Source organism: Erpetoichthys calabaricus, chromosome 4 (genome assembly GCF_900747795.2).
Source record: "Erpetoichthys calabaricus chromosome 4, fErpCal1.3, whole genome shotgun sequence".
In the NCBI taxonomy this organism is placed as follows: Eukaryota; Metazoa; Chordata; class Cladistia; order Polypteriformes; family Polypteridae; genus Erpetoichthys; species Erpetoichthys calabaricus.
The window spans coordinates 309666917-309693795 of NC_041397.2; the positions used below are offsets into that span (position 1 = coordinate 309666917).

The following is a 26879-nucleotide window of genomic DNA, read 5'->3' on the forward strand; positions in this document are numbered from 1 at the left end:
AGTAGTGTTTCTTCCAACTGGAGAGGCCTATCTGCGAAAATTAAAAGATTGGTTGTTTGGTGAAAGTGAAATCCCGCGAGAGAAAATTTCAAACTCTGCGAGACAAGACTTAATGCAAAGAGATTTGAAAAAGTCCTGCTCACATATAAAACATTTACAACCACGTACACAGTTCGTGAAGAGAGAGAGAAACGATATTCATTTACAGGTAGTCATATGTTGCGTTGTCACGATGTAATTCCAAACACGGAATCAAAATTCAATGCGATATTGATGAAGAGGTAAAAGCAAAAAGAGATCGAATATATGGACATACAGTCGGTGATATGACAGAAGTATGCAGATATTGTTTGGCTTTAAACTTTAAGTCGGAGACTTGTAGATCATCTAATTTGTGTTGCCATCAGAGAAGAGTAGTGTTTCTTCCCAATGAAGACGCCTATGCGAGAGAATTAAAAGTTTGGTTTTTTGCGAGCGGCAGAGACATGAAGTTGCTAGTGCGTAGCACAGGCAGGGGGTTTGGTGAGCGAAGCGAGCGGGGACGAAGCCCCCTAGTGTAACTAAAATATATCTTTCCACACACCATGATATATAACCTAACATGCAAACTAAAAGAAGTGGGGGTGCAGGGTGCAGATGGGTGCAGAATTGGCTAAAACACAGGAAGCAGAGAGTGATGGAGCGAGGAACCTCATCAGAATTGGGTGATGTTAAGAGCGGGGTCCTGCTTGGGTCAGTGCTAGAGCTGCTGTTATTTTTAATAGATACAAATGATTTGGATAGGAATATAAAAAAACATGTTGGTTAAGTCTGCAGATGATGCCAAGATAGGTGGATTGGCACATAATTGAGAATCCGTTAAATGATTACAGAAGAACTTGGAGAGCAGACACCGTTGGGCAGATTTGTGACAGCAGATGAAGTTTAATGTCAGTGAATGTAAAAAAATACATTTAGGAAGTAAAAATGTGAGGCTTGAATACACAATGGGTGGTCTGGAAATCGAAAGAACACCTCATGAGAAGGTTTCAGAATTCGGAGTGGACTCAACGTTATCAACTTCCAGACAGAGTTCAGGAGACATTAAGAAGTTTAGAAGAATAACAGGTTATATAGCACCTTGATGTGTGGAGTATAAGTCCAAGGAGGTTCTGCTCAAGCTTTACAACACACTGCTGAGGCCTCATCTGGTCTCCAGGCTACAAAAAGGACAGAGCAGCACTAGAGAAGGTCCAGAGAAGAGCAACGAGGCTGAATCCAGGGCTACAGGGGATGAGTTATGAGGAAAGATTAAGGGAGCTGAGCCTTTACAGTTTAAGCAAAAGAAGATTAAAAGGAGACCTGACTGAAGTGTTTAAAATTATGAAGGGAATTAGTACAGTGGAATGAGACGGATATTTTAAAATGAGTTCATCAAGAACACAGTTGGAAACTTGTTAAGGGTAAATTTCACATAAACACTGGTGAGGCCTCATCTGGAGTACTGTGTGCAGTTTTGGTCTCCAGGCTACAAAAAGGACATAGCAGCACTAGAGAAGGTCCAGAGAAGAGCAACTAGGCTGATTCCAGGGCTACAGGGGATGAATTATGAAGATGAAAAGAGCTGAGCCTTTACAGTTCAAGAAAAAGAAGAAAAAGAGGAGACATAATTGAAGTGTTTAACTCTTTGAGGGCTGAATATTTTTTCTAAAAAGCACAGTTTTCTCAAAAGAACACAAAGCAATGGTTTCACATATAAATCAACTTAAAACATCTGTTGCTATGTGCCATGGCCACTGTTGGTGCATGTTAGGCATCTCTGGTGGCAGTGTCTGTGTGGGGGCACCTCGATGGTCAGCAGGAATGCACGGTGGGCCAGCTGCCTGGCTTATTTCCCACAGCAGGTGGGAACACAATATAGTTTGTACCTCTTGTCGTTTTAAATGTCTGTCCTCCCAGGTGAACGCTGCTGTAGGTGCATCAGCTACACAAAAGTGTTCAGCACCACGATCAGCTGGGGTCCAATCAGATGATGCTGGTACCCTCACTTTCATTTTCCAGAGTCTGACAAGTCTTATTCAACCAAATTACGTAAAACATCCATGGAGTATTTTGCTTTGCACATTCGCTTTGGTCTCTCTCCAGATGTTGATGCCATTTTAGAAGCTGTTTGCTCTTTACTACTCAAGCATGCGTATGGAATTGAGGATAAATCAACAAAGCTATGTAACTTTCCTTTTAGCAAAGAGAGTCGAACTAAAAGGTAACGGTGAGTTTTGTTACAGTTTGCAGCTGATTACTGTCCTAGACCATGAATTTTGACAAAAGATGACATCCGCCCTGAAAGAGTTAAAATTATGAAGTGTGATGGATGGCCGGCTTCATATTCCGGCCCTCACCCCCAGGCCGCCAGGAGGAGCTCTCCCGACAGCATGGACGGGCCCCGAATTCCAGCAGGGCCTCATGGACTATGTAGTTTCTACACACAGCCCTGCTGGATACCTTGGGGACCACCGGGAGTCACTGTAGGGAGGCTCATGGACTCGTATGTGCCCTATAACCCGGTAGTACGTCCTGGTCACGTGAACAAGAGAGATGATGCACTTCCAGGTTGAAGAAAAGGACTTCTACCCTGACCCGGAAGTAATAAGGACTTGTGGACTATTGGGCAGGAACACCTCCGGGTCAGGGAGTATAAAAGACTCTGGGAAAGCCCAGACACTGAGCTGAGCTGAGAGGTAGGGTGGTGAAGTGTCTGGGAGAGGAGGATTGATTATTATTGTGCTTTATTGTTGGTTTATATGAGTAGTGTGGAGTGGAGGGTGCTTTGTGCACGTGATTATCCAAAAATAAAGAAGTCTTGTACTTTTACCTGGTGTTGGGAGTGGTACCTGAGGGTTCAAGAGGTGGATCAGAATCTCAACTGCTACAGAAGGGAATTAGTGCAATGGATCGAGACTGCGACTTTAAAATGAGTTCATCAAGAACACAGCTGGAAACTTACTAAAGGTAAATTTCACACAAGCATGAGGAAGTTTTTCTTCACATAGAGAACGTTAGACACTTGGAAGAAGTGACCAAGTAGTGTGGTAGACAGGAGGACTTTAGGGACTTTCAGAACTCGACTTGATGTTACTCTGGAGGAATTAGGTGGATAGGACTGTCGAGCTTTGTTAGGCTGAATGGTCTGTTCTCTTCTAGATTGTGTTAATGTTCTAACTCTCTCTGGATCGGTTCGCAGCCGAGTGTGAAGCGGCTGGGATGGGAATCAGCACCTCCAAATCTGAGACCATGGTCCTCAGCCGGAAAAGGGTGGAGTGCCCTCTCAGGGTTGGGAGCGAGATCCTGCCTCAAGTGGAGGAGTTCAAGTATCTCGGGGTCTTGTTCACGAGTGAGGGAAGAATGGAGCGTGAGATCGACAGGCGGATCGGTGCGGCGTCCGCAGTGATGCGGGCTCTGCATCGGTCTGTCGTGGCGAGAAAGGAGCTGAGCCGTAAGCAAAGCTCTCAATTTACCAGTCGATCTATGTTCCTACCCTCACCTATGGTCATGAGCTATGGGTTGTGACCGAAAGAACGAGATCGCGAATGCAAGCGGCTGAAATGAGTTTCCTCCGCAGGGTGTCTGGGCTCTCCCTTAAAGATAGGGTGAGAAGCTCAGTCATCCGGAAGGGGCTCAGAGTAGAGCCGCTGCTCCTCTGCATCGAGAGGAGTCAAATGAGGTGGCTCGGGCATCTGATCAGGATGCCTCCTGGACGCCTCCCTGGTGAGGTGTTCCGGGCACGTCAAACCGGGAGGAGGCCCCGGGGAAGACCCAGGACACGCTGGAGGGACTATGTCTCTCGACTGGCCTGGGAACGCCTTGGGATTCTCCTGGAAGAGCTAGAAGAAGTGGCCGGGGAGAGGAAAGTCTGGGCATCTCTGCTCAAGCCGCTGCCCCCGCGACCCGACCTCGGATAAGCGGAAGAGGATGGATGGATGGATGAAACACTGCAGCCCCAGTAACGCATCAGGACTGGAGCTGGAGACCCCTGAGCTAAACTTTTTATTTATTTGTGCATTCTGGGCATATTCAGCGGTTACATATCAGTGCACAGTCATAGCAGATATGGATCACTTTTTAAATGAATTGCGAACAAAAAAAAACAAACAAACAAACAAGATGTAGTCAACTTTTTTAATTAGCTTTTTTGAATGAGAAATGGTCTCTTTTAGCTTTACTGTGAATATACTGTAGATATAAAAGGTTCAAGCTGTTCAGAGATTAGCTTTTTTACATAGCAGAATGCAAAAACATGTTAAATGCAGGAAAGTATATATATTTTTGAAGATATCTTGAGATTACAAAAAAAATGTTTAAATCTCTATGAAAGGTTCACAAGCTTGTCCATACTGTCCTGTCTGGAGCAGAAAGGAGAGTAACAGGAAAACCAGAAAATACGAGGGTAAGTCACTAATTATCTTCACTTGGATAGTAATTTTGGATGGATGGACATCCCACTCCTTCTTCGTGCTTTGACACTTGTCAGCAGTGCAGGTTGAAGCTCTTTTGGAGCCCTAGACATGGAGGGTGGACGGTGCATCTCTGTGTCCATACGGAGTAATCAGTATTATATTTCGAAAGCTGGTTGGGGGCAGTGTCCCCCTCGGTGTCTGGAGTACATGCCTCTTTAGTTAAATAAATGACTCCCTTCTTTTATACATACCATAGAATTTATGGAGCCCCTTACCTATCATATACAGTAACCCTTGGGTGATGAGTCCCACTCAGTGTCCGGAGCACACACCCTTTCAGTTACATAATTGGCACCCCTCTGTGTCCATACCATGGAATTGATGGAGTGCACTCCGCATACCTTTTCACGTAAGCCACCCCTAGAGGTACAGCGTGCAAACAGCATTACTAGACCTTAGTGACTGAGGTGGGGTCTCGCGTGCCAATTTAGTTACACACAGGCAGTCAGTGTGGTGTAGCAGTTAAGACTCGGACTTCAAATGCAGAGGTGGTGGGTTCAAGTCCTGCTACTGACACTGTGTGACCCTGAGCGAGTCGCCTGACCGGTCTCCAATTCGAAAACCAAAAGAAATGTAACCAATTGTCTCATAAATGTTGTAAGGCACCTTGGTTAAAGGCGTCAGCTTTATAAGTAAATGTAAACATACACGGCGCCTGTCTGTGTACGTAACATGGAATTTATGGAGCTTGCACCCATTACCATTCTTTTTTGCTTCCTCTCAGGTGACTGCATGCAAATAGTATTGCTAGACTTTAAACATTGGAGAGGGGTCCCACTCGGTGTCTGAAGCACATGTCTCTTTTGTTACATACATAGCACCCCTCTGTGTACATACCATGTAATTTATGGAGCTCGTACCCCTCATCTTTTATTTCTGCTACCCCTCAGGTGACTGCAAGCAAATAGTATTACTAGACTTTGAAGACTTGGGTGAGGTCCCGCTCAGTGTCTGAAGTGCATGCCTCTTTAGTTACATACATAGCACCCCTCTGTGTACATACCATGTAATTTATGGAGCTCGCACCCCTCACCTTTCATTTTCGATACCCCTCAGGTGACTGCATGCAAATAGTATTGCTAGACTTTAAACATTGGAGAGGGGTCCCACTCGGTGTCTGAAGCACATGTCTCTTTTGTTACATACATAATGCCCCTCTGTGTACATACCATGTAATTTATGGAGCTCACACCCCTCATCTTTCATTTCCACTGCCCCTCAGGTGACTGCAAGCAAAGAGTATTACTAGACTTTGAAGACTGGGGTGAGGTCCCGCTCAGTGTCTGAAGCGCATGCCTCTTTAATTACATAAATGGCTCCCCTCTGGGTACACATCATGGAATTTATAGAGCATGCGCCCCTCACCTTTCATATAAGCCACTCATCGGGTGAGCGCACGCCAACAATATTACTAGACTTTGATGACTGGGGAGGAGTTCTTCTTAGTGTCCAGACTATGCACCCTTTCAGTTACGTAATTAGCACAGAACAAGGACTTTGCAGTGTGCGAGCCAGTGGGTATACGGAGTACATGCTCCTTAACTTTCATAAGCAATGCATCTAATGGATTGACCATCTTAGCCTGTAACTACCATTCTAAATTTTTGGTACGTTTGCCCTGTGTTGCCCATTTGGCCCATACCAAAATCTGCCATTGCTTGAACTTCTACATCCACTCGTATAGACTCCACCATAGTAAAACACTGTCTCCACATCATGCAGAAAGCCTTTTATGGAGTTTGTCCCCAGTACACTTTCAGCCCATAATAAAGGAGATCACTGCTCGATGTTCTTCTTTAGTGCCAATGGGGAGTGGATCGGCCATGTCTATTTCTAGACACCAACAAGAGGAACTGACTGATCAAGGTCGAAACTTTACCACTGTCACTACAGACACAGTCAACCCCAAGGAAGCCATCATAACAGTGCAAATAATTATTGAGTTACCCTTCAATTGCCAGAGGTCAGCATCACAGAACCATTGATTCCCACAGCGCTAAACACCTTATTGATACTTGGAGTGTGCGGGGTGTTTACCAGTAAGTCCTAAAAAGCCACTTAGCTTAACTTCAGGAAAACAGTACCATGCAGCAAATCGTTTACAAAATAAGGTATGGAATTTATTAATTTTTTGAATTTCCAAGCCTGTATTGTATGTTTTCTTTAAATGGCAGCAATGGCTTGACAATACTAAGCCTAATTTTAATTTCTTTATTGCCTCATTAGCACATCTAACATCCCATAAGTCATAATCTTGTGTGGGATTTAAACTCTCCATAAAGTGATGTTGCTCTTCACGAGTCAAAAAATATGCTTAAAATTGTACCGGAACTTTGTGAAGATGACCATGTTAAGCTGTCTCTGTTCTTATTGACTTTTCTATGGATCCTCGATCTCAGGATTGGTTCTCGTTCCCATGAAAAGCCGGTAGATGCTGCTTTTTATTTCCTTATTTCTAAAGCTATAGATTAAGGGATTTACCATCGGGGGGACTAGGATGCCCACAATTATTAAGGAATTGCAGGCTTCCGTTGATAGCTTTACTCCAACTCCAGGAAGCATGTAGGAGATAATCAGAGGGAGATAGAAGAGGGCAACCACTGGCAGGTGGGTCAGCAGGGTACTGTAAACCTTCTGTTTCCCTTTGACGGAGGAGATTTTCAGAGCAGCTCGAGCGATTTTGTAGTAGGAAAAGAGGGTCAGTGTCACACAGTACATAGCAACTATCAGTGTTGTGGTTGACAGAAGGACAGCGTACTTGGGGTCATCATTGCATGCAATCTGCACCAGTGTTGCATAGTCGCAAAAGCAGTAAGGCGAGACATTGCTGTGACAAAAGGAGAGCTCTCTTACATAAACCAGGTATGGAATGAGTAAAACCAAACCAATAAGGATCACCAGGATGATGCTGGCCCAGACAACTTTACTCGTAACAATCGATGGATACCTCAGGGGATAAACCACAGCTACATAGCGGTCACAGGCCATAACTAGCAAAAGATTGCCCTCCAAAAGCCCTAAATAGCCCAACATACATAACTGCAGTAAGCAGGGTTCATAGGGTATAGTGGAGTAGTTGAAAAGCAGGATACCCAACATGCGTGGGATAATATTGGAGCTGTTAGCGATATCGAGGATGGCTAAGCAGCAAATGTAGCGAAACATTGGGGTGTGGAGGTGAAGGTCAATTGTGATGACCACGATCACCAGCAGGTTCCCAATGAGTGTCGTCAAGTAGATTAGGGCAAGTGATACGGTAATAATGGTCTTCTGGTCAGGATCAATCGTGCATTGCAGTATGAACTCCGACACTATAACTGTCACGTTCCACATCATGGCAGAATACTTCAGTTCATCTGGTAAGAAAGAAAATCGTATAAATTAGCTTAATAATTACAAGATCTATTATTGTTGCAACATTTTATGACACATGATAATAGTGATTTGGGGTCTGTCCCCGAAATAAAACATACACACTAAAGTATCCACATTATTTTAGATGTACTGTAGTTTTTACTAACGGTGAGAGTGCGGGTCATCTCCACACCCCCGTTGCACTTGGTGAGCCTCTTGAACGCGACACCGTCGATGGTCATGACTGGACGAGCCAGTGGATGAGGACAAGCACACAACGTGCTCCAGTGCTCTTGTTAAAAACACCCAAACATACAGTGTTCAAAATGTGTAGTGATTCCAAATGTCAATAAATAAATAATCCAATAAAAAGTGAATTAGTGGAGGTTAAAAACAGTTCAATAAACAATCGATTATAAACGACGAGGTTAAAATACAGGCATGAAACTAGCCAATTTAAAACTGACTCCTCCTCGTCTTATCCCGTATCGGATCATCCAGACCGAGGAGACGTCTACCAGCAGACACTTCTGTCCCCATCGCCACTTCTTTGGCCTTCCGGGGGGAGCCACCGAGCCCCTTGTACCAATGCCAGTCCGTCAGCTCCTCCCAGTGAGAGAACATTCCTGAACGTGATGGTCACTCCTGCTACCTGGTCACTCAGCAGAAGCGACCCTTTAGCCCCGTCCTGAGCACTGGCCCCGCATGATACCCACTGGGTCTCCATACCCATCCATCTGCTTCCTTTCCTCACACCGTCTCTCTCTCACACTCCTCATCTATTCTTTTCCTCTTTCTGATCCTGCACTCCCCTTTTACATTCTGGGGAGCGGTTCCAGTTGTGATCATCTGATTGCCACCCCGGGTTGATAATGAGACACACGGACCGCCAGCACATGCTGGCAAGGCAACGTATGTATAGCTGACCACCATGCACCAACCTGAGCCGTCTTTTCAGACAATCGCTCATACCCGCTCCACTTCCCAGCACGAGCACGTCCATTATTTATTTATTTAAAATTAACACACGGAGCACAAGTCGGACTAAGGTATAACAATCAGTAGTTAAACTTTGATGTTGAAAATTGTAACTTAGGTAGCCTTGAAACCACCAGCTGCTCCTGATGCCCCCTTTTCTTGGTAGATATGCCCTGGTAGATATGAAATATACACATATATACACAAACTGACAAGTGAACATCTGTATATGCAGGACATTCAGTCTCGGTTCACTATTTATGCATGAAGGTTTAACCCAATCCCAAACTCCAACAATAAACTAAAAACGATTATAAGAAGACAAAGTCCACAAATGACCTACAAAGACACAGCCCAGTTCTTAATGGTTTACATGACTTCTCTTATAGCTGAAATGCTGTAGCTGGAGTTGATTCACATTAGTGGGACAAGGTGAGTAGCAGGTGGTGCTGTCCCCATGGAGGTTAAATAAAAAATCACCCGGTGAATGGATTTGACAGAGGTGCAGTTCAGTGGTATTTTCATAACGAAAACGAGAACTAGAACTAAAAATACTGTTTTTCATTTTACAAGAATGAGAATTGAAATTAAGACAGAGAAACTAAAACTAAATACAAATAAAAATTAGTGAACGAACTAAAACGAGAACAAAAATTGAGTAAAAACGAAAAAAAAGAGCAATCGCATTTTCGTTCAATCTGGTTCAATCGTGCAGAGCGGTTGTTTGTTGGTCACCCTCAGCGTTCAGTTACGATGCGGTGATCTTGTACTTTGGGCTTACAACTGTGGTACAACTTCCGTAAAGGAACATTGCTTGTTTGTTGAACACATTTGGTTCGTCGGGTTGAAGAAGTACACATGTGAGGTTGACAATGGCGAGTTTTGGACAGATGCTTGCGGGTAGAAAGCGAGAAAGTAATGTGTGGAAATACTTTAATAACGTAATAATGTAGAGTGTGTGGCAGCACCCCCTACTGGTCACAACATGTTGTGAAAAGAGATCACGGTTTTGACAAATTTTATAGTAAAAGTCAAGTCACTGTCAAAAAGCAGAACATGAATGTTTCACATCCCTTATGAACTTTGAAAAGGAAGCACGTAATATTTGTTATGTCGTTTCATCTGAGTGAATGTTTCGGAGATTGAATGGTGTTAGCGAATGCTTGTGTTAAAGACCTCTGCTTTGAGAAATCACTTGAGCCATTACTGTGCTAATTAGTTTCTCTTTTTTAATTTTGCTTGTACATTTCTTTGTATTCCACAAGCTGCTCGTGCCAAGTTTAGTCACAGCAAAGTTTTTTCGTTAGAATTTACGTTTGACTTCTGTTTTGCTGTAGCCAAAATATGCCCAGATGACCAGCTCTGAATTTTACTAACTTAGCACCTCATCTTCATTTCTTATCAAACTCATCCCTGCCTGACCAGAGTTCAGCATAAGCCCTCGTGTTTTTTCCTGCCTGGCACACTGCTTATGTTTTGAATCAAGAGAATGAACTTTGGGCGAGGAGACCTGCTATTAGGACTGGGACTCGGTGGTTTTGTTAACTGGACACCCCACAGTAGGACTGAGCTTTTATGGAACATAACAACACGAGCAAAATTATTTTGGTGAGAGCTTCCTGTTATCATGATTAGTACTCTTTTAGCCTGTCACCCAAGTTCATGGTGGCCTTCAGTTTTGACTTCATTCTGTGCTCCACTTCTACCTCCAGCAGTGTCTCCCATAACTGAGCCTGCCTTCTTAATTCATTTTGTGGTGTGGTGGGCCATCAGAGAGTTATGGAATCTGTAAGTGACTTCACTATGCACATTCACAAGTAGGAAGAGTCTGCACACACTGTCCTTTCCTCTACAGTTCCTCTACGTTACTAGACTAGTCCAAGTGGTCACTGATGTGGACCCCCAAGTACTTGAAGGTGCACCACCACCACCTCCCTCAATAGTGAAAGACAATACCCTTATGAGAAATAAATATATTTAAAAACACCTGAATAATATGTGTTCATATCCTGTTAAGAGTATATCTGAAATATAATGCAAGATCTATTTCTCTTAATATATTTCAACAAATATAATTCCAAATATATTATAACAACCTGGTGGGTGCGACAAATGGAAGAATAGGAACACCATGTCCTAAGTGTTAATTTTATATGTCTCCATTATCAGCAGTCTACTGCTACATTGTGCTTTTCTCCATTACTGTATAGAGTGCTTTACCTATTGAACTATCTATTACTACATATAATAATAATAATAATAATAATAATAATAATAATAATAATAATAATAATCTGTGGTGGGCTGGTGCCATGCCCGGGGTTTGTTTCCTGCCTTATGCCCTGTGTTGGCTGGGATTGGCTCCAGCAGACCCCTGTGACCCTGTAGATAGGATATAGCGGGTTGAATAATCTGTTTTATAATTAATAGTAGTAATAATAGTAATAAAACGACAGACTGCTGTCAATGTCCTGCTCCACTGACAGACTATGATCTATCTATCTATCTATCTATCTATCTATCTATCTATCTAATGGATGGATGGATAATAATAATAATAATTCTTTACATTTATAATACACTTCAAAGCACCTTTACCTGCATAAAATGGCTTTCCAAAATCTTTTCTTCTCCCAGCTGTTTCTTCTTCTTCTTTTCTCCCTCACGTTTTTCAAACCAACGAACCTCAGTAACCAGGAACACGAGAGAGATTTCTGAGTCCACTCGATGACACAAATTGTTTCAGAGCTCCTTTTCTGTAAAGTGATATTCAGAATAGTAAATACAATACGGAGATCATTTGGTAGGTAGAGGACACATACACGTATAGGGACCACTCATCCATGTGACAGCCCCCTCTCCACAGCCAGCAGCCTAATCCCCTGTTTCTCAGTCTCTGACGTTCTCCCCTTAAAGCATTAAATATCACTGCTCATCAGCCTCAAGGTAAAGCGGACTATCAGTTGTCACTGCCTGTACCCACAAGAGTCTAACTTGTGGCTGCCCAGCATCCTGGCACACTAAATAGCTAAGGGGTCTCCTCTGTTCCTGCACTCTCTTAAAATATTGAGCCAATGATGGTGTTGTTTTGTGGCTCAGAGGTGCAGCTTGGGATTTCTACACCTGCACAATTTCAAACTAAGCTTTCCTTTGAGATTGTAGTTGGGAAGCTGCCAGCCCTTGGAACAGGGGGATTTAATTATCCAGGATTTGGGCTTACACAACGTCTCTGGGACAGAAATGTCAGTGTCCACAAGGGAAACTAAGGCAGGACCATTGTATGGTGTGTGAAAGTTCCTTCAATTAGCTGTTATTCTCTGTGATCTAAATGTTATTACACACACACACACCAAGTGAGTAGGCACCATACATTTATTTTAGTTTACATTTGTTTGTCATGAGTACAGATTACAACTTAGTGTGACATGGACCATACCTTGATATGTCTCGACAGCTATATCTAATTTTACAGACAGAGAGAGGGTGCCCACCAGCACACTTTACCATTTCATTACCATTCTCCTTCTTCTTCTATCTCTCCTTTTTTTGGCTGCTCCCATTAGGGGTCATAAATCTTTGCTTAGGCATTCCTCCTCTCCCCTTCCCTGTCAGCTCTATCCTTAGCATAATTCTCCCAATACACTCCTCATCTCTCCTCTGCACATGACCAAACCAACGCAATCTCGCCTCTCTGACTTTGTCTCCCAATCATCCAACTTGAGCTGACCCTTTAATGTCCTCATTTCTAATCCTGTCCATCCTCGTCACACCCAATGCCAATATTAACATCTTTAACTCTGCCACCTCCAGCTCTATCTCCTGTGCCACCATCTCCAACCCATATAACATAGCTGGTCTCACAACTGTCCGGTAGACCTTCCCATTCCCTCTTGCTGATACCCGTCTGTCACAAATCACTCCTGACACTCTTCTCCAGCCGTGCCTGCACTCTCTTTTTCATCTCTCTTCCACAATCCCCATTACTCTGTACTGTTGATCCCAAGTATTTAAAGTCATCCACCTTCGCCAACTCTACTCCCTCCATCCTCACCATTCCACTGACCTCCCTCTCATTCACACACATGTATTCTGTCTTGGTGGTGCTACTGACCTTCATTCCTCTCCTCTCTAGAGCAGATCTCCATCTCTCCCGGATCTCCTCAACCTGCTCCCTGTTCTCGCTGTGTCAAGAGGTGGGGCAAGGGGCGCCAACAGTTGCTGCCCATCAAAGAGGGTTTGAAATTGAAGTAATTGACACAGGTCTAATGATATTTATTTGATAATTGGGTAATAATATGCATCAATCCCTTTCCCTCGCAGCGGTCTTTTCCTCGTCGGTTAGAGCTATCTGTTGTCGATGCTTCCTCTTAGCTTTGCTCATCGAAATGATCACTCTTGTAGTCAAAATGTTTTGCTGGGAAAATGCAGCAGCAGTCACTACAGCATTGGTAGTCGTGTCAGAGCTTTGGTTTCCCGATGTGTTCATCGATTTATTATTACTTTTACTCCTTCACTTCCCTCCACAAAAAGTTTTCCTTCATTCCCTCGTTGCGGGCTTTTCCTCTTCAGATAGAACCACCCGTTTTGACCGTTTTCTTTTGGTGATGCTCATCGAAATGACCACTCCTGTAGCTAAAGTGTTTTGCTGGCAAAATGGAGCAGCAGCTACCAACATGTTGGCCTGGTTTAGCGACTCCAGCCCAGTCATGTCAGGGCTTTGGTTTCTTGATGTGTATGCCGATTTATCCTTATTTTCCCTCTTCCAATTTTCACCATGCAAAGTAATCAATCATTAGCATTACAGATATTGTGGAAGAACAATTTTAGGGTAACAGAATATTTATCTAAAAGAAATAGCATAAAGGGTTAATGTCGGAAATCAGATAAAGGTCAAGTGAACAACAAAATGTACTTCAAGATGACTAAAAGAAGACTAAGAAGTCAACAGATGTCCTATAAATGAGAATGGACAGTTGTTATATGCACAGAAATTTCATGGGTGGTGGCTCAACTCAAAGATATAAAGAAGAACCAGAATCTTATATATATATGTCCATGCGTGGAAGTGTGTGTGTGTCTGTTTGTCTGTCTGTCCGGTCCAGAAGTGAGAAGTGGAGTCGGGGTAAGGGCTCCACCTCTGAGGAAACAGAAAACTCGCTTAGCCGCTAATAACACAAGCGAGGTGAGCACATCGGCAAAATGAAACCTCTGAAGAAACACAAAGTCACTTAACCACTAACATCGGCAAAACGGTGTCCCTTATACTTTTGCTCCCGCCGCTAATGCACAAGCGAGGCGAGCACGTGCGGCAAAACCGAATCCTCCTAGGAGAGAGACGCCCAGAATAGTTTCATTCAATTACCTGACATCTCTACATTTCATTTATTTTTCTGACGAATTCAATAGTTTCTAGAACCCCGGGCTTTTCACAGCATGGGCTTAGACAGCTAGTAACTTATAAAAACGTTACTAAGAGATATAGGTCTTGAATAGAAACATCAAAAGCAAGAAGTTATTTTTGTGTGTTTTTTCAAATTTTCTCTTCATTTTAATTTATTTATTTATATTATTTATTTGTAACATATAAAGCATTAAATGGCCAAGGTCCGGCTAACTTGTCTGAACTTATCATGACTTACAGACCTGAGCGCACATTAAGATCTCAGGATTCCGGTCAGTTTAGGATTGCAAGGATTAATAAACTAACAGTGGGAGGTCGAGCTTTTAGTTACAGGACCTCTAACCTGTGGAGTGGTCTGCCTGCTACTATAAGAGATGCCCCTTCAGTCTCAGCTTCAGAAGACTCACTACTTCAGTTTAGCACACCCTGACTAGAGCTGCTGATTAACTGTACAGACTGCTTCTCTATTGTTAGTCATTAGCACTAAAACATAAGTAACATGATAGTTATAATGTGCCCTATGTTGGCTGGGATTGGCTCCAGAAGACCCCCATGACCCTGTGTTTCGGATTCAGCGGGTTGGACGGATGGTTATAATTTGTTACTAACCCTCACCTATTCTGTTTCTCTTCTTGGTACTCAAATGTGGAACTTGGTGCCTCAGCCTACATGCCAAGTTTTTTTGTCTGCCTAAGGTAAAGTCATCCCTGATGGAGGATCGCAGGAATCGTGGGAAATAGGGGTCCTTTCAACAGATTGGCTGGCCCAGTGCTGTTTCAGCCGTGGAATGGACAAATGGGGCAGGGCAGCTTGATGGTTGACATCTCCAGAACAAATCCAAATCATATTATGTGATATCATCTACTGTTAAATTCTGGTCTGTACTTGTAAAATTTTTATTTTTATACTGTATTGAGGATTTGTTCTGTTCTGTGTATTGTATTGACCCCCTTCTTTTTGACACCCACTGCACTCCCAGGTGAGCTGGTAGGAAAGAGATTAAGAGTATATACAAAGTCATGTGAATTGAGTTTTCTATCAGATAGAGTTATTATGTAATAATAATAATAATAATAATTCATTACATTTATATAGCACTTTTCTCAGTACTCAAAGCGATATCCACACAGGGAGGAACCGGGAAGCGAACCCACAATCTTCCACAGTCTCCTTATGTATTTTAATTCAGGGTGCAGTGATGGTGCTGCCTCAGAACAAGGAGACCAGGGTTTGTGTTACAGGTCCACCCCGCGTGGAGTTTACATATTCTCCCGACGTCTACACGGGGGTCCTCCAGGTGCTCCAGTTTCCCTCCACAGTCCAAATACACAGGTTAGGTGAATTTGCGTTGATAATTTTCCCCAGTGTCTGTGTGTTCACCCTGTGATGGATTGCTACCCTGTTCCAAGATTGTTCATCCCCTTGAGTCTAAGTTCACTGGCGTAGGTCTCCATGACCCTGCTCTGGATAAATGAGTTGGGTAAATGGATAGATTTGAATGTATTCTTGTTTGTTATGGTGCCAGGTGGTTGGAATGTGCTGCGTATTGGTTGGACATGAAAGGATTTTATGCCAATGATACTGCTATGAATGCTACTATATCTATTGGTAGATTCCATTAGGTACTGAGATGTTACCTTCCTTTGTTATCAATTAAGTAACAACTATAAAAGAGATAACTAAAAGTAATTTTCAACATACAGCCATACCACCTATGCTTGAGAATGTGTCATCAAGCTGAAGTTAAGCATCTTCGGGCCCAACCAGTACTTGGCTGGGAGAGCATCTAGGAAATGCTGTGCTGTGGTTAGAAGTGTTGGTGAGGCCATCAGATCTTTAAAGCCATTTGGTTTGTGTGTGGATCCCAATGTCTCAGTGCAGTGACACTGTGCTGTCAATATGGTGCCGTCTTCTGGATGGGACATAAAACCAAGGTCCTAACTCTCTGTGGCCATTAACGATCCCTGGGTATGTTTAAAAAAGGATTAAGGTAAATCGTGATGTCCTGACCACATTGTCCATCACAACCTCGTCTATTCTGGCCCCCTTAAAATCCCCCATCAATAATTGGATAACTGTCTCTCTCACCCCATCACCACCTAACACCTAACTTGTGTGGTAAGTGTTCTGGCGCAAAATGGCTGCTGGCACATCGTCCAGGTAGGTGATACACATTGGTAATGGTTGAAATGGATCCATTGTGTCCATGTAAAGTGTGTTGAGTAACAAGAAAGGTGCTATATAAATGAAATTATTATTAATTGAAATGCTAGCAATGTTAGTCATATTGGCAGTAATTAAGAAAGTGGACAAAAGTGCAAATAGGCGATAGCAAAAAAATTGTTAAATAGGTTTTATTAAGCTTAAAGAGTACGTTATAAATTTACCAGTGACGGCGTACTGCACAATAACGTGCAGTGAATACACTTGAATTCCTCTTACTCTGTACGTTTCACTTCATTTCATTTGCTCAGAGGTTGATGCGCTTGTTGCTTCCTGAGCAGATCTTCTTTTCTCCACCCTAGCGGCCCGCTTCTTTTCTTCTTCCATTGGCATCTTTTCACGTTAAAACTGATTGAGTCAGTTTTTGTGTTGCAATTACTTACTTTTAATTTTTCACTTAAGCTGTCACTTAAGTGTTCAATCTGCTTCAAGAATGATTTAAGATATGAAGAGGTAGGGAAAATGACGGCGAAGGTGGTAGGGATGAGAACGGTACCCATACGCATACACTGCACGGCCGCCCTGCTGGCTGCTGCCGAGAGTTGATTGTACAATAAAATAAAATAAAAATAAAAAGAGTAATAAAAATTATCATCCCAAAAGCAAACAGGAGAAATTCATGTAGTACATGTGTACCAAATTTCTGGTCAATTGGTCAAACATTTTGTGAGCGACAGGTCATTTAAAATCCTGGACAGACAAACGAACAGCCATGGTAGCGTATTATAGAAGAAGATATCAAAAAAAACCCAATCAAAAATATAATCCGTGCAAAATATCAGCCCAGAATCTCATCCAAAATACAGGAATGGTGGATTGATTTTTGAACAACATTATGGAACTCTTTCCAAAACTTGGAGTAGATAAAGACCTCACTGTCCCAATAGTTGTGGGTTAGGATTCTTTCAATTAAGCATACAAGCAAAACACATCAATAAAATGTCTAATAATGTAAAAATCAATTAAAAAAATAAACTGGACACAGGGTGGTAATCTGATTTAAGAACAACATTATGGAACATCACTATGGATAAAACCTCACTGTCCCATTAGTTATAGAGGGTGGCTTCAGATTCGTCAATTGAACATACAAGCACAGTCGCATAGGGCCTTAAATCTATCTATCTATCTATCTATTGTGGCGGACGGCCAGGACCCATGCCCAGCCGGGATGCCCCTTTGACACTGGATCCAGGGGAGCAGCCATGGGATGCACACTATGTCCCCCAGAACGCTTGGTGGCAGCCCCCCTGGGTTGCATCGGGGCCACAATTGAGGAACAACGGAGCTCATCCCTGTTGGGCTCCATGGCCACCACCAGGGGGACCTGTACAGCTTCCTGAGCCCGTGTGGACTGTAACACAGTCACATCCAGAAGTGCAGCATTCATTAGGTTAATTATTATTATTTTGCTGCCCCTCAGGTGACTGCATGCAAACAGTATTACTAGACTTCGAAGACTGGGGTGAGGTCCCACTCAGTGTCTGAAGCGCATGCCTCGTTAGTTACATAAATGGCTCCCCTGTGGGTACACATCATTGAATTTATAGAGCGTGCATGCCTCACCTTTCATATAAGCCACTCATCGGGTGAGCACACACAAACAATATTACTAGACTTTGACGACTGGGGAGGAGTTCTGCTTAGTGTCCGGACTGTACACCCTTTCAGTTACATACAGTTAGGTCCATAAATATTTAGACAGAGACAACTTTTTTCTCATTTTGTGTCTGTACATTACCACAATGAATTTTAAATGAAACAACTCCGATGCAGTTGAAGTGCAGACTTTCAGCTTGAATTCACTGGGGTGAACAAAACGATTGCATAAAAATGTGAGGCAACTAAAGCATTTCTGTAACACAATCCCTTCATTTCAGGGGCTCAAAAGTAATTGGACAATTGACTCTTTGGCTATTTCATGGGCAGTCGTTATGTCCTTATCAATTAAGCAGATAAAAGGCCTGGAGTTGATTTGAGGTGTGGTGCTTGCATGTGGAAGATTTTGCTGTGAACAGACAACATGCGGTCAAAGGAGCTCTCCATGCAGCTGAAAGAAGCCATCCTTAAGCTGCGAAAACAGAAAAAACCCATCTGAGAAATTGCTACAATATTACGAGTGGCAAAATCTACAGTTTGGTCCATCCTGAGAAAGAAAGCAAGCACTGGTGAACTCAGCAACGCAAAAAGACCTGGATGTCCACGGAAGACAACAGTGGTGGATGATCGCAGAATCATTTCCATGGAGAAGAGAAACCCCTTCACAACAGCCAACCAAGTGAACAACATTCTCCAGGGGGTAGGCGTATCGATATCCAAGTCTACCATAAAGAGAAGACTGCATGAAAGTAAATACAGAGGGTGCACTGCAAGGTGCAAGCCACTCATAAGCCTCAAGAATAGAAAGGCGAGATTGGACTTTGCTAAAGAACATCTAAAAAAGCCAGCACAGTTCTGGAAAAACATTCTTTGGACAGATGAAACCAAGATCAACCTCTACCAGAATGATGGCAAGAAAAAAGTATGGAGAAGGCGTGGAACAGCTCATTATCCAAAGCATAGCACATCATCTGTAAAACACGGTGGAGGGAGGCAGTGTGATGGCTTGGGCGTGCATGGCTGCCAGTGGCACTGGGACACTAGTGTTTATTGATTATGTGACACAGGACAGAAGCAGCCGAATGAATTCTGAGGTGTTCAGAGACATACTGTCTGCTCAAATCCAGCTCAATGCAGTCAAATTGATTCATGATACAGATGGACAATGACCCAAAACATACAGCCAAAGCAACCCAGGAGTTTATTAAAGCAAAGAAGTGGAAAATTCTGGAATGGCCAAGTCAGTCACCTCATCTTAACCCAAATGAGCAGGCATTTCACTTGTTGAAGACTAAACTTCAGTCAGAAAGGCCCACAAACAAACAGCAACTGAAAGCCTCTGCAGTAAAGGCCTGGCAGAGCATTCAAAAGGAGGAAACCCAACATCTGGTGATGTCCAGGAGTTCAAGACTCCAGGCTGTCATTGCCAGCAAAGGGTTTTCAACCAAGTATTAGAAATGAACATTTGATTTCCAGTGATTTAATTTGTCCAATTACTTTTGAGCTCCTGAAATGAAGGGATTGTGTTCAAAAAATGCTTCAGTTGCCTCACATTTTTATGCAATCGTTTTGTTCACCCCACTGAATTAAAGCTGAAAGTCTGCACTTCAACTGCATCGGAGTTGTTTCATTTCAAATTCATTGTGGTAATGTACAGAACCAAAATTAGAAACAAGTTGTCTCTGTCCAAATATTTATGGACTTAACTGTAATTGGCACCCCTCTGTGTACAGAACAAGGACTTTACAGTGTACGAGCCAGTGGGTGTATGGAGCACATGCTCATTAACTTTCATAAGCAAAGCCTCTAATGGATTGACCAGCTTAGACTGTAACCACCATTCTAAATGTTTTGGTACGTTTGCCCTGTGCTGCCCATGTGGCCCATACCTAAATCTGCCACTGCTTGTCTGACCATTTTTGAACTTCTACATCCAATTGTAGAGACACCGCTCTGGTAAAACACTGTCTCCATATCATGCAGAAAGCCTTCTGTGGCCGTGTTTCCCAAACTCGGTCCTGGGGACCCCCTGTGGCTGCAGGTTTTTGTTCCTACCAGATACATAATCAGTGGCAGCACTTGATAACGCTGATCTCATTTAATTAGCTGGTATTTTTTTTCTCTTATTCTACAGTCAGAGAAGCACAGCGGCATGATTTTTACATTTATAAGACATTTAAAATATTTCTGCATTTGCTCTAGGTTTAAATGCTTACCTGTCTTTTGTTGATTTCATTCTATTTTGCCCTTTCTCTGTGCAGTTTTCCCCCTTTGTTGTATCTTAAAAATGACAATTAAAAACGAGCAGAGCAGACACGCTGGCAAACAACACTGAATCATGAAAGGCTGCAGCTACTTTAGCGTCAGACCCAATGATTAGTAACTAATGGAATAATCACATAATTAGAACACCTGGAAAAGTAGAATGAAAATCAAGATGAAAATATTATTAAAAAGAAAAAGAATACATTATTCCCATAAAACTTCTTGGTATATTTTAACATATATGTTACGGCCAAAACCCGAAGTTCGGCCAGTTCCCAAATTGGTCGACCGTTTCGCATTTTGGTCGTGTGGCAAAAGTCCTAATTACTAGAAATGACCAGTGTATATGCTACTTTGGCCAGCCATTTCGCAAAGTGGTGAGAACTCCTTGGTCAAAATCTGATGTGCTGATGTAAGACTGTCCGCACAAGGTGTGAAGATGCTTAAAAACTTTCAGATGCAGATTCAGAAGTGAGTTTTCCATTCTGCACGAGAAACTGCTCAAGGCGGGTCTTGTTCAGAAATGGACGCCACTTGAGACGACCTTCCCCTCGCCCAAACACTAACCTTAAGCTCAATAAAATAGGTCCCTGATGTTAAGTCACTATTGTAGGGCTAAAATGATAAATGAAATGTGAAACCTACTTATATACCTAATCTTAATTATTGTGAAGCAACCAAGTGATGTCCGCTTTCTGAACAAGAGCCGCCAAGGCTACACTCGATGCAATTGCACTATTAAGTGCGCAACAAATCCCTGCTCATGCCTTTTGTCTTCCGACTTTGGCCGATCACTCCATGACATTTCACAAACTGGCCGACCAAATCCTGAAATCGAAGGAAAAAATCGGACATTGGCTGATTAATTTACAGCGACATTGGCCATTTCCCGATTTGGCCGGACACTGCCCGCTTTGGCTGATTTTCGGGTTTTGACCGTAACATATATATATACAGTACTGTGCAAAAGTTTAAGGGAGGTGTGAAAAAATACTGTAAACAAAGAATGCTTTCAAAAATGGAAGTGTTAATCATTTATTTTCATCAATCAACAAAATGCAGTGAATGAACAAAAGAGAAATCTAAATCAAATCAATATTTGGTGTGACCACCCTTTGGCTTCAAAACAGCATCAATTCTTCTAGGTACACTTGCACTCAGTTTTTGAAGGAACTTGGCTGGTAGGTTGTTCCAAACATCTTGGAGAACTAACCACAGATCTTCTGTGGATGTAGGCTTCCTCACATCCTTCTGTCTCTTCATGTAGTCCCAGACACACTCGATGATGTTGAGATTAGGGCTCTGTGGGGGCCATACCATCACTTCCAGGACTTTTTGTTCTTCTTTACGCTGAAGATAGTTCTTAATGACTTTGGCTGTATGTTTGGAGTTGTTGTCCTGCTGCAGAATAAATTTGGGGCCAATCATACACCTCCCTGATGGTATTGCATGATGGATAAGTATCTGCCTGTATCTCTCAGCATTGAGAACACCATTAATCCTGACCAAATCTCCAACTCCATTTGCAGAAATGCAGCCCCAAACGTTCAAGGAACCTCCACTATGCTTTACTGTTGCCTGCAGACACTCATTATTGTACCGCTCTCCAGCCCTTCGACGAACAAACTGCCTTCTGCTACAGCCAAATATTTCAAATTTTGACTCATCAGTCCAGAGCATCTGTGGCCATTTTTCTGCACCCCTGTACCTGTGTTTTCGTGCATACTTGAGTCGATTGGCCTTGTTTCCACGTCGGAGGTATGGCTTTTTGGCTGCAACTCTTCCATGAAGACCACTTCTGGCCAGACTTCTCCGGACAGAAGATGGGTGTACCTGGGTCCCACTGGTTTCTGCCAGTTCTGAGCTGATGGCACTGCTGGACATCTTTCGATTTCGAATGGTAATAAGCTTGATGTGTCTTTCATCTGCTGAACTAAGTTTCCTTGGCTGACCACTGCGTCTACGATCCTCAACGTTGCCCGTTTCTTTGTGCTTCTTCAAAAGAGCTTGAACAGCACATCTTGAAACCCCAGTCTGCTTTGAAATCTTTGTCTGGGAGAGACCTTGCTGATGCAGTAGAACTACCTTGTGTCTTGTTGCTGTGCTCAATCTTGCCATGACAAGAAACTGTCTTCCACAACCTCACCTTGGTAGCAGAGTTTGGCTGTTCCTCACCCAGTTTTAAGCTGTTTCTGTTTCAGTTAATGACTGTGTTTCAACCTATGTGTGACATTGATGATCATTAGCACCTGTTTGGTAGAATTGGTTGATCAGACACCTGACTAGAATCCTGCAAAATCCCTGACTTTGTGCAAGTGGACCTATACGAACTGATGCTGGTTTGAAGGCAAAAGGTAGGAACACCAAATATTGATTATGATTTAGATTTCTTTTTTGTTTGCTCACTTTGCATTTTGTAAATTGATAACAATAAACAATCATTATTTATATTTCTGAAAGCATTTTTGTTTACAACATTTTTTCACACCTGCCTAAAACTTTTGCACAGTACTGTATATTTTTAACCAAACTTAGTTTTCAAATTTCTATATTGTTCTCAAAACACAGAACTTTGCACACAAAAGTTAACTTAATTATCTCAAGCTGCTTGGAAAAAAAACCTGCAACCCCAGGGGGTCCCCAGGACCGAGTTTGGGAAGCACTACTCTTTGGAGTTTGTCCCCGATACTCTTTCAGCCCATAATCACTACAGGATATCACTGCTCGATGTTCTTCTTTAGTGCAAATGGAGAGAGGATCGGCCATGTCTATTTCTAGACACCAACAAGAGGAACTGACTGATCAAGGTTGAAAATTTACCACCGTCACTACAGACAGAGCCAACCCCACGAAAGTCATCATAACAGTGTGAATAATTATTGACTTACCCTTCAATTGCCAGAGGTCAGCATCACAGAACCATTGATTCCCTCAGCGCTAAACATCTTATTGATATTTGGAGTGTGCGGGGTGTTTACCAGTAAGTCCTAAAAAGCCACTTTTAACTTCAGCTGTGGGAAAACAATACCATGTAGGATGTCCTTTACACAATAGAGTATGGAATTGATGTATTTTTTGGATTTCCAAGCCTAAATTGTATGTTTTCTTTAAATGGCAGCAGTTGTTTGAGAATGCTAAGCCTAATTTTAACTTCTTTATTGCCTCATTAACACATTTAACATTCTATAAATCATAATCCTGTGTGGGATTTAAACTCTCCATTAAGTTATGTTGCTCTTCACGAGTCGAAAAATGGGCTTAAAATTATACCGGAACTTTGTGAAGTTGATCGTGCTAAGCTGTTTCTGTTCTTATTGACTTGTAAATGTAAGGTATGGGTCACGTCTTGCGCTCCCTTTCACTTCAGATTACTATGGATCTTCGACCTCAGGATTGTTTCTCTTTCTTGTGAAAAGCCAGTAGATGCTGCTTTTTATTTCCTTATTTCTAAAGCTATAGATTAAGGGATTTACCATCGGGGGGGACTAGGCTGGCTACAATTATTAAGGAATTGCAGGCTTCAGTTGACAGCTTTACCCCGACTCCAGGAAGTATGTAGGAGATAATCAAAGGGAGATAGAAGAGGGTAACCACTGACAGGTGGGTGAATATGGTACCGAAAACCTTCTGTTTTCCTTTGATTGAGGAGATTTTCAGAGCAGCTTGAGCGATTTTGTAGTAGGAAAAGAAGATCAACGTCACTCCGTATGCCGCAGTTATCACTGTTGTGGTTGACAGAAGGATAGCATACTTGGGGTCATCATTGCATGCAATCTGCACCAGTGTTGCATAGTCGCAGAAGCAGTAAGGCGAGACATTGCTGTGACAAAAGGAGAGCTCTCTTACGTAAACAAGGTATTGAATTAAGTAAGCCAAACCAATAATGATCACCAGTATGATGCTGGCCCAGACAACTTTACTTGTAACAATCAATGGATACCTCAGGGGATAAACCACAGCTACATAGCGGTCACAGGCCATAACTATCAAAAGATTGCCCTCCATAAGTGCTAAATAGCCCACCATAGACAACTGCAGTAAGCAGGGTTCATAGGGCACAATGGAGTAGTTGAAAAGCAGGATACCCAACATGCGTGGGATAATATTGGAGCTGTTAGCGATATCGAGGATGGCTAAGCAGCAGATGTACCAAAACATTGGGGTGTGGAGGTGAAGGTCAATTGTGATGACCACGATCACCAGCAGGTTCCCAATGAGTGTCGTCAAGTAAATTAGGGCAAGTGATATGGTAATAATGGTCTTCTGATCAGGATCAATCGCGCACTGCAGTATGAACTCCGACACCATAACTGTCATGTTCCACATCATGGTAGAATTCTTCAGTTCATCTGGTAAAAAAGAAAATCGTATAAATTAGCTTAACAATTATAAGGTCTATTACCATCCATCCATCCATCCATTGTCTCCCGCTTATCCGAGGTCGGGTCGCGGGGGCAGCAGCTTGAGCAGAGATGCCCAGACTTCCCTCTCCCCGGCCACTTCTTCTAGCTCTTCCGGGAGAATCCCAAGGCGTTCCCAGGCCAGTCGAGAGACATAGTCCCTCCAGCGTGTCCTGGGTCTTCCCCGGGGCCTCCTCCCGGTTAGACGTGCCCGGAACACCTCACCAGGGAGGCGTCCAGGAGGCATCCTGATCAGATGCCCGAGCCACCTCATCTGACTCCTCTCGATGCGGAGGAGCAGCGGCTCTACTCTGAGCCCCTCCCGGATGACTGAGCTTTTCACCCTATCTTTAAGGGAAAGCCCAGACACCCTGCGGAGGAAACTCATTTCAGCCGCTTGTATTCGCGATCTCGTTCTTTCGGTCACTACCCATAGCTCATGACCATAGGTGAGGGTAGGAACATAGATCGACTGGTAAATTGAGAGCTTCGCCTTGCGGCTCAGCTCCTTTTTCACCACGACAGACTGATGCAGAGCCCGCAACACTGCGGATGCCGCACCGATCCGCCTGTTGATCTCACGCTCCATTCTTCCCTCACTCGTGAACAAGACCCCGAGATACTTGAACTCCTCCACTTGGGGCAGGATCTCGCTACCAACCCTGAGAGGGCACTCCACCCTTTTCCGGCTGAGGACCATGGTCTCGGATTTGGAGGTGCTGATTCTCATCCCAGCCACTTCACACTCGGCTGCGAACTGATCCAGAGAGAGCTGAAGATCACGGCCTGATGAAGCAAACAGGACAACATCATCTGCAAAAAGCAGTGACCCAATCCTGAGCCCACCAAACCGGACCCTCTCAACGCCCTGGCTGCGCCTAGAAATTCTGTCCATAAAAGTTATGAACAGAATCGGTGACAAAGGGCAGCCCTGGCGGAGTCCAACTCTCACTGGAAATGGGTTCGACTTACTGCCGGCAATGCGGACCAAGCTCTGGCACCGATCGTACAGGGACTGAACAGCCCTTATCAGGGGGGCCGGTACCCCATACTCTCGGAGTACCCCCCACAGGATTCCCCGAGGGACATGGTCGAATGCCTTTTCCAAGTCCACAAAACACATGTAGACTGGTTGGGCAAACTCCCATGCACCCTCCAGGACCCTGCTAAGGGTATAGAGCTGGTCCACTGTTCCGCGACCAGGACGAAAACCACACTGTTCCTCCTGAATCCGAGGCTCGACTATCCGACGGACCCTCCTCTCCAGGACCCCTGAATAGACTTTTCCAGGGAGGCTGAGGAGTGTGATCCCTCTGTAGTTGGAACACACCCTCCGATCCCCCTTCTTAAAGAGGGGGACCACCACCCCGGTCTGCCAATCCAGAGGCACTGTCCCTGATGTCCATGCGATGTTGCAGAGGCGTGTCAGCCAAGACAGTCCTACAACATCCAGAGCCTTGAGGAACTCCGGGCGTATCTCATCCACCCCTGGGGCCCTGCCACCAAGGAGTTTTTTGACCACCTCGGTGACCTCAGTCCCAGAGATGGGGGAGCCCACCTCTGAGTCCCCAGGCTCTGCTTCCTCATTGGAAGGCATGTTAATGGGATTGAGGAGGTCTTCGAAGTATTCCCCCCACCGACCCACAACGTCCCGAGTCGAGGTCAGCAGCGCACCATCCCCACCATATACAGTGTTGACACTGCACTGCTTCCCCTTCCTGAGACGCCGGATGGTGGACCAGAATCTCCTCGAAGCCGTCCGAAAGTCGTTCTCCATGGCCTCCCCAAACTCCTCCCACGCCTGAGTTTTTGCCTCAGCAACCACCAAAGCCGCATTCCGTTTGGCCTGCCGGTACCTATCAGCTGCCTCCGGGGTCCCACAGGACAAAAGGGTCCTGTAGGACTCCTTCTTCAGCTTGACGGCATCCTTCACCGCCGGTGTCCACCAACGGGTTCGGGGATTGCCGCCACGACAGGCACCGACCACCTTACGGCCACAGCTCCGGTCAGCTGCATCAACAATAGAGGCACGGAACATGGCCCATTCGGACTCAATGTCCCCCACCTCCCTCGGGATGTGGTTGAAGTTCTGCCGGAGGTGGGAGTTGAAGCTACTTCTGACAGGGGGCTCTGCCAGACGTTCCCAGCAGACCCTCACAACACGTT

General features: G+C 43.8%; 2 protein-coding genes across 2 annotated transcripts in view; one reads left to right on the top strand and one right to left on the bottom strand.

Moving 5' to 3' along the window:
• LOC114641334 (olfactory receptor-like protein DTMT) overlaps window positions 1-11475 on the bottom strand; it is a 49353-nt gene extending 37878 nt beyond the window's left edge. The window contains exon 1 of the mRNA XM_028790399.2: window positions 11424-11475. The gene's annotated coding sequence lies outside the window, so the exon portion shown is untranslated. The remainder of the gene's footprint in view (window positions 1-11423) is intronic.
• The window catches only part of dnajc28 (DnaJ (Hsp40) homolog, subfamily C, member 28), a 1235492-nt gene that overhangs the window by 125538 nt on the left and 1083075 nt on the right, over window positions 1-26879 (top strand). The gene's annotated exons all lie outside the window — the stretch shown is intronic.